The sequence below is a fragment of the Vulpes vulpes genome, unplaced genomic scaffold (assembly GCF_048418805.1).
Source record: "Vulpes vulpes isolate BD-2025 unplaced genomic scaffold, VulVul3 Bu000000655, whole genome shotgun sequence".
NCBI classification, from domain to species: domain Eukaryota; kingdom Metazoa; phylum Chordata; class Mammalia; order Carnivora; family Canidae; genus Vulpes; species Vulpes vulpes.
The window spans coordinates 22,553-30,863 of record NW_027325691.1 but is presented as its reverse complement, the minus strand read 5'-3'; positions in this window follow the sequence as shown (position 1 = coordinate 30,863).

The following is an 8,311-nucleotide window of genomic DNA, read 5'->3' as shown; positions in this document are numbered from 1 at the left end:
GATTCGATTTTCATTTCGATTGGATTATTTTTGTTTCAACTCAATTATTTTCGTTTCAACTCGATTGTTTTTGATTCGATTCGATTATTTTCGTTTCAATTCGAATTTTTAAATCGATTCATTTATTTTCACTTCGATTTGATTATTTACATTTCGATTCAATTATTTTCGATTCGATTCGATTATTTTCATTTCGATTCGATTATTTTCGATTCGACTCGATTATTGTTGATTTGATTCGATTATTTTGGTTTCAATTTGATTACTTTTGATTCTATCTGATTATTTTCGTTTCGATGTGATTATTTTCGATTCAATTCGATTATTTTCATGTTGTGTGATTATTTTGGTTTCGATTATTTTCGTTTTGATGCGATTTTTTGTTTCGATTCGATTATTTTCGTTTCGATTATGTTTTTATTGAACTCGATTATCTTCATTTCGATTCGATTATTTTCATTTCGATTCGATTTTTTTCGATTCGATTCGATTCCATTCCATTCGGTTTCTATTGATTCGATGAGATTTGATTTTCTTAGATTCGATTCGATTCCTTTTTTTTATTTCGATTTGATTATTTTTGTTTAGATTCTATTCTTTTTATTCCATCCGATTATTTTCGTTTCGATTCGATTATTTTCATGTCGATTCGATTATTTTGGTTGCGACTCGATTATTTTCGTTTCTATTTTATTATTTCGATTCGATTATTTTCATGTCGATTTAATTATTTTGGTTTCAACTCGATTATTTTCGCTTCTACTTGATTTTTTTCATTTCGATTCGATTATTTCCTATTCAATTTGATTATTTTCGATTCGATTTGATTATTTTAGTTTCGATTTGATTATTTTTGATTCGATTCGATTATTTTCATGTGGATTTGATTATTTTGGTTTCAATTCGATTATTTTTGTATCGATTGATTATTTTCGTTTTGATTCGATTATTTTCTATTCGATTCGATTATTTTCATGTCGATTCAATTTGTTTCTTTTGTATTCGAATTTTTTCGATTCGATTCGATTATTTTCTTTTCAATTCGATTTTTCTCGTTTCGATTCATTATTTTTGTTTCGATTCGATTATTTTCTATTCGATTTGATTATTTTCATGTCGATTTAATTCGTTTCTTTTCGATTCGAATTTTTACGTTTCGATTCGATTATTTTCTATCCGATTCGATTATTTTCATGTCGATTCAATTCGTTTCTTTTCAATTCGAATTTTTTCGATTCGATCCGTTTATTTTCTTTTCGATTCGATTATTTTCGTTTCGATTCGATTATTTTCATTTCGATTTGACTTTTCTCATCTCGATTCGATTATTTTCATTTCTATTTGATTATTTTCGATTTGATTATTTTTGATTTGATTTTTTCGCTTCTACATGATTTTTTCGTTTCGATTCATTTATTTTCGTTTCGATTCAATCATTATTGTTTTGATTCATTTATTTTCGTTTCGATTCGATATTTTCGATTCAATTCGAATCGATTTTTTCGATTCGATGCTATTCGATTGGATTTTTTTCTTTTCGATTCGATTATTTTTGTGTTTCAATTTGATTTTTTTTCGTTTCAATTCGATCATTGTCGTTTTGATTATTTATTTTCGTTTCGATTCAATTATTTTAATTTCGATTCGGTTATTTTCGTTTCGATTTGATTATTTTCTATTCAATTAGATTATATTCGTTTCGATTTGATTATTTTTAATTTGATTCGATTTTCGTTTCGATTGATTATTTTCATTTCGATTCGATTATTTTCTATTCGACTTGATTATTTTCGATTCGATCAATTATTTTCATGTGGATTTGAATATTTTGGTTTCGATTCGATTATTTTCATTTCAATTGATTATTTTCGTTTCGATTTGATTATTTTCTATTCGATTTGATTTTTTTCGATTCGATTCAATTCGTTTCTTTTCTATTCGAATATTTTCGATTCAATTTGATTATTTTCAGTTAGATTTGTTTTAGATTCGATTCAATTATTTTTTATTCGATTTGATTTTTCTCATTTCGATTTGATTATTTTCGATTCGATTTGATTTTTTTCGATTCAATTCAATTCGCTTCTTTATGATTCAATTATTTTCGTTTCTATTTGATTATTTTCGTTTCGATTTGATTATTTTTATTTCGATTAGATTATTTTCGATTCGATTTAGTTATTTTCGCTTCTACTTGATTTTTTTCATTTCGATTCGATTATTTTGGTTTCGATTTGATTATTTTCGATTCGATTATTTTCATATCGATTTGATTATTTTGGTTTCGATTCCATTATTTCCGATTCGATTTGATTATTTTCGATTCGATTTGATTATTTTCGATTCGATTCGGTTATTTTCATTTCCATTTAATTATTTTGGTTTCGATTAGATTATTTTCGCTTCTACTTGATTTTTTTCATTTCAATTCAATTATTTTCTATTCGATTTGATTTTTTTCGATTCGATTCAATTCGTTTCTTTTCGATTCGAATTTTTTGATTCGATTCGTTTATTTTCGTTTTGATGTGATTATTTTCGATTCGATTCGATTATTTTCATTTTGATTGATTATTTTGGTTTCGATTCGATTATTTTCGTTTTGATGCGATTTTTTTCGTTTCGATTCGCTTATTTTCGTTTCGATTATGTTTTTATTCGATTCGATTATCTTCGTTTTGATTCGATTATTTTCGTTTCGATTCAATTCCATTCCATTCGATATTTATCGATTCGATGCGATTTGATTTTCTTCAATTCGATTCGATTCCATTCCATTTTTTTCATTTCGATTTGATTATTTTTCTTTTGACTGTATTCTTTTTATTCCATTCGATTATTTTCGTTTTGATTCGATTTTCATTTCGATTGGATTATTTTTGTTTCAACTCAATTATTTTCGTTTCAACTCGATTGTTTTTGATTTGATTCGATTATTTTCGTTAATGATATCCTGAAACATGAAAACACTAACTGACAGCCTACCTATGTCAGTTTTCTTACAGAGAAGTGTATTAAGCAAACAATTTCTTTTCAAGGAAATCTATCTTATTTCTTTTGTGTTAAAGCTTAATTCAATTTTTAGCATTTCTTTTTTTTTTTTTTTAATTTTTTTTTTTTTTAATTTATGATAGTCACAGAGAGAGAGAGAGAGGCAGAGACACAGGCGGAAGGAGAAGCAGGCCCCATGCACCGGGAGCCTGATGTGGGATTCGATCCCGGGTCTCCAGGATCGCGCCCTGGGCCAAAGGCAGGCGCCAAACCGCTGCGCCACCCAGGGATCCCAATTTTTAGCATTTCAAATAATTAAAATGTTTTCCTTGAGCTTCTGTATTTTATGACTTTTTGATATGACATCAACTCAAATTGTACAAAATTTTACCACTTTAAATTCTGACTCAATAATAGTAAGAATTTTGGAAAATGAAAAAGCCAGGTACAGAGCCTTTTAAAGCACATAGTAACATAAAGATTTCATATTATCTTAAATGTTAAAAAAAGGGAAGTTGTACAGTATGATAAAAGTTAACTGCTTAGAAGAAAGTTTTTTCTGCTGTATGAAAATACTGCTGAAAACAAACATGTAAGATCACTATAAACTTAGCTGGTTAATAAAAAGTAATGCTACTAGAATACTGTATCTTACCTAATGCACTTATTGAATGAAAGTGTTTTAAGAAGTCACTGAGACACAAAGATGACAGAACAGCACCACCTAGTTCTCTATATAAAAGTTTAAAATATGTATGCATCTCTGACTTACTTCAGAGAATTGAATATACTCTCAAAAATAAGTCATTTAATATAAAACTATATGCTTGCAAATTATTACCTGCAACAGAGCATTTACTTCAATTGCTTTGATTTTAACGTTTCATTTAAAAGAAAAAGCAAAATTAAAGATAACAGTTAAGCTGAGGTTTTTTAGTTGTGCAAGGCACTGCATTCTGTAATCCAGATAAGTAAATCTCTAAGTAGACTAACTGTACATGCTTGACCACCACCATTATGATTTCCAAAAGTATATATCTTTTTTTTTTTTTTTACTCTATCTACTACAAGATATATATATCATCTACCCCGGGGACACCGATGGACAATAAATAATAATATAAAAACACCATATGACCTGTTAGGAATATGACCTCATGTGCATGTTGAGGTCATCAATCAAAGTTAAATACTAAAAGAAATAATATAAAGATATCGAGAATATTTGTATCCCACTCATTATTTTACATATTCCAACATTTCACACAACTGTATATACAATTCATTTTATTTTTAAAGTTTTTAAGTGGTATTCTCATCTATTCTCCAGCTTTATTTATCAGGTGATTCTTATTTCAGCCATATTCAGGGCAGCTTGAGCAGGAGGAAATATTTCAAGAACAACATTTCATCGGCAGTCTCGAGAAGCCATATACTAGTAGCACAGGTTTTAATCAGGCACAATGTAGTATTGTAATATAAGCAAGGGACAGAGTTTTAATATATATGACACAGTATAAGGAGCATTGTTTCTGGATAGGACACCTTAAAAATGTTTTCCCTGAGGCATCAGCAGCTCTTTAAATGACTGTCACTGGTAACATCAGAATTGCTCAAGCAGAACTTCAGCTCTAAAAAAACTAAATATTGTTGCTTGTTACATAGATTCTTCTCACAGACCTCTTCTCCCCTACATTCCCTCTGCTGACCTGGTCATCTACTGTTCTGGCCCACTGAGCCTTTATGAAATTAAATGAATCATCCTCTTGAACAAATCAGTTAGAATAGACCATGCTTGAATATTTCTTGTTCACTTGTCAGCTTCTTTCAAGTTGTATTAATAAAAAAAAAAGAAAGAAACTGGAATCATACTGAGAATGTTTTCAGGATAAACAACTGGAGGAAATGAGAGCTCTTTAGGCCAAACTTAAATAAAAAAAAAATGTTAAAAGCTCAGTGAGGCTTATAGTAATGCTCTTAAATCAGTGATTTCATATTTTCATTGATACATCCACATTAGGTAACTATTGAAAACATATTACTATAAAAATGGATTTTTTATTTTAGAAAATAAGCTAGGGTGTTACATATTTTTGTGTAACTAGTGTCTCAGCTACTAGACTATTAACCCCATGAGGGTGGAAACCGTTTTCCACCTTGTTACTGTGTATATCTAACATTTAAAACAGTGCCTGCAAGTAGATATTGGTTTAAAAAAATTAAACAGTGAATGAGTAAGTTATGCTTAAGAAAACCAAAGCCTATGAAGAATAAAATGATTATAGAAATTTACACATGCACACATTGAATAATGCACAAAAGCAAAATTCAATTTAAAATTGAAACAGTCTATTTTCTTATAATAAAAATGGCTAATGGAATGAGAGCTGGTGTTGTATGAAAGTGATGAATCACTGAATTCTGCTTCTGAAACCAATGTTGTGCTGTATTACTACCTATAATTTAAGTAAAAAATTTAAAGAGAAAAAAAATAAAATAAAGGACTAACAGCAAAAATTTACTAATTTTTGAAGTTGATATCTACGGATGTAATTTCATGAGAAAGGCATGTATGACCCAAGCTCAGGCTGATGACTACAAAACTAATTCATAAAACTCATTGACAGAGACAGAAAGCTCTGAAATTTATGTAGACATATGTATCAGAATAAAAATCTCTTTACAGTGTAAAATCTTAACTGAATAATGCACGGGTAGATATCAAAAATTAAATTTTAGTAAAAGGTATTTTTTAAGACTACACAGTGAATGTTACACTGTGTTACAAACTATTTTTAGGTGGAAAGTGAAAAGAGATATGCCATTTCTGTAGTCTTCAATCATCCATAATATTCTTCTACAACCCATGACCAAAGAATGAGTGTGATTCCAGTTTCTCAGTCTACAGAAGAAACTGCAGAAGTAACTTGCTTGGTTACTGGGTGTCTCGGTCAGTTAAGCATCTGACTCTCGATTTTGACTGGGGTCATGATTTCAGGGTTGTGAGATCAAGCCCCCCATTGGGCTAACGCTGGAGATGGAGCCTACTTAAGATTTCCTCTCTCCCTCTCCCTCCCCCTCACACAGAAAAGAAGAAAGCAAAAGAAAGTAACTCGCCCAAGGTCTCTAAAATAGTGGCATGGTGTAGATGAGAACTGAGGCCTTTTCATTCCTACCATTATGTCTTGCTGCTGCAGGGCACTTCCAAAATTCAGAGTTTGAGTTAGTCCAGCGATATCTCCTCGCTGTACAGAATATGGAACCTACCACCACGAGGCCAGAGTCTTTACTGTGCCTCCACGCTAGCAGTAGTTTGGCATGGCTGCTGCGTATGTTCTCCTGAAGGATCAGGGCTGTGATTCATGCCTCCTCCCCTGTCACAAGTTACTCCCATTCTCTGTTCAGTCCCCCAAGATGATATGAAAGTTTTCAGAGGAAATTATCTCTAACACCTGATCAAGTTTACTACTGGCTTGTGATAAGACCATCATTAAATGATAGGAAGACTGTCTTCCCAACTTGTCCACACCCATCCATCAAACAAAGTTGTGGTATTACAAAATACACTTTCAGGCTGTCCTGTCCTTCAAGGATAACTTGATGTTCTGCTTTGTTGGTCGTCTGTACTTGTGGAGCCAATAAAATTCGGTAAAGCGAAGTGAAGGTTTAAAATAAATCTGACCTTACTGAACTCTACTAGATCTCTAAAAAACTATGAACTTATCACTGTATCAATACTTTCATCTTAGCTATTCCACGGAAGTGAAAGGATAGGGAGGATTGAAGTTTCAGAATACGATTAGTCTTACCTCACCCATAGCATTTTTATGTTTAAAGAAAAAAATGCAGGCCAATGGGCATGAAACTATCATATGTAAATTTTACTTGGCCTTTTAAAGATACGTTTTTTATATTAAAACTAGATATATAACTTTATATATTAAAAATATATAATTTTTACTGAACACACTTCATTTTCATGCTAGTTAGCATCAGGTCTTTCCATAAAGACATTGTTCAGTATTCTTTTGAAGAATATAACGGATATTGTTTTTAATTTGGTGACTCTGGACAAAAACTTTGGCCTGAAATGCTTTCCTTCTATCAAATTAAAAAAATTCATTTTCTGAGTGGGTCATTATGACTAAAACTCTTGAGAAATAAACAGGTATAACTCTTCCTCACATTTCCAGTGTTTCTGATATTAAGTGGTTACACATTAAAAAATCATGTCACTTCTATAAATGGATTTACAAGAATATTCTCTATATAATAAAAATTCAGTAACATATTATAATATTTTTTTCACCATAACAGGGAAACAGTCAACAAAAACTGCTTCTGAATCTACCTTCCTGTTTATTCCCTAGGCTCTGTAAAGTCAGTCAGTAAGGGCCGAACCGAAGCCACATTAGAAGGTTATTCTGCAGCTGTTGCATCACATTGACAGTCACAGTTTAACATAAAGAAGATTCTAAGTACAGCAGCTATGGGTGAATATAATTCTTAATATCAACTCCATAAAGTGGTAACAACATTTAATAAATTGAACTAGTTTAATCTGCTTGGGATATTTTTATTTACTGAATGTGCATTTCTACACAATGACGATAGAGTGATTTCAGCACCTTCCATCAGGTAAATCTTTTTTTTTTTAATTTTTTATTTATTTATGATAGTCACAGAGAGAGAGAGAGAGAGGCAGAGACATAGGCAGAGGGAGAAGCAGGCTCCATGCCCCGGGAGCCCGATGTGGGATTCGATCCCAGGTCTCCAGGATCGCGCCCTGGGCCAAAGGCAGGCGCCAAACTGCTGCGCCACCCAGGGATCCCCCATCAGGTAAATCTTACGTTAGCCTAGTCAATAATACCTTTTCAGATGCCCAAAGTCATGAAACAGTTAAAAATCCAAAAGATATCAAGAAATTGATTTTCTAAATTTGAAGAAAAATTCTATGGCTTTAAAGAAAAGCTATATTTCCCTGGGACTTTTAAGAAAAAGCATTCTTAAAACACTTTATGTGGCATTAAAGTCACTACGAATTGTAGAAAGTCTTTTTTCCCTTGGTGTTCAGCTCCCAGTAAGTATATTTAAATTCTCTTCAAAAAGCAGTTAATATTCCCATCCTACCACCCACGGTCTTTCAAAATGCTAAAAGGGAAATAAATCAAATTCAACCACAGCAAACATGTGTCTTCAATTGCAGAAGTATGACTAAGTATCAAGAAAAACCCCAAAACATTTAGGATTTTCTTTAAAAGGCCTTTCAAATAAAATGGATGTAATCTTCCCAAGTCAAGTTAAGTGAAGTGCACCCTGA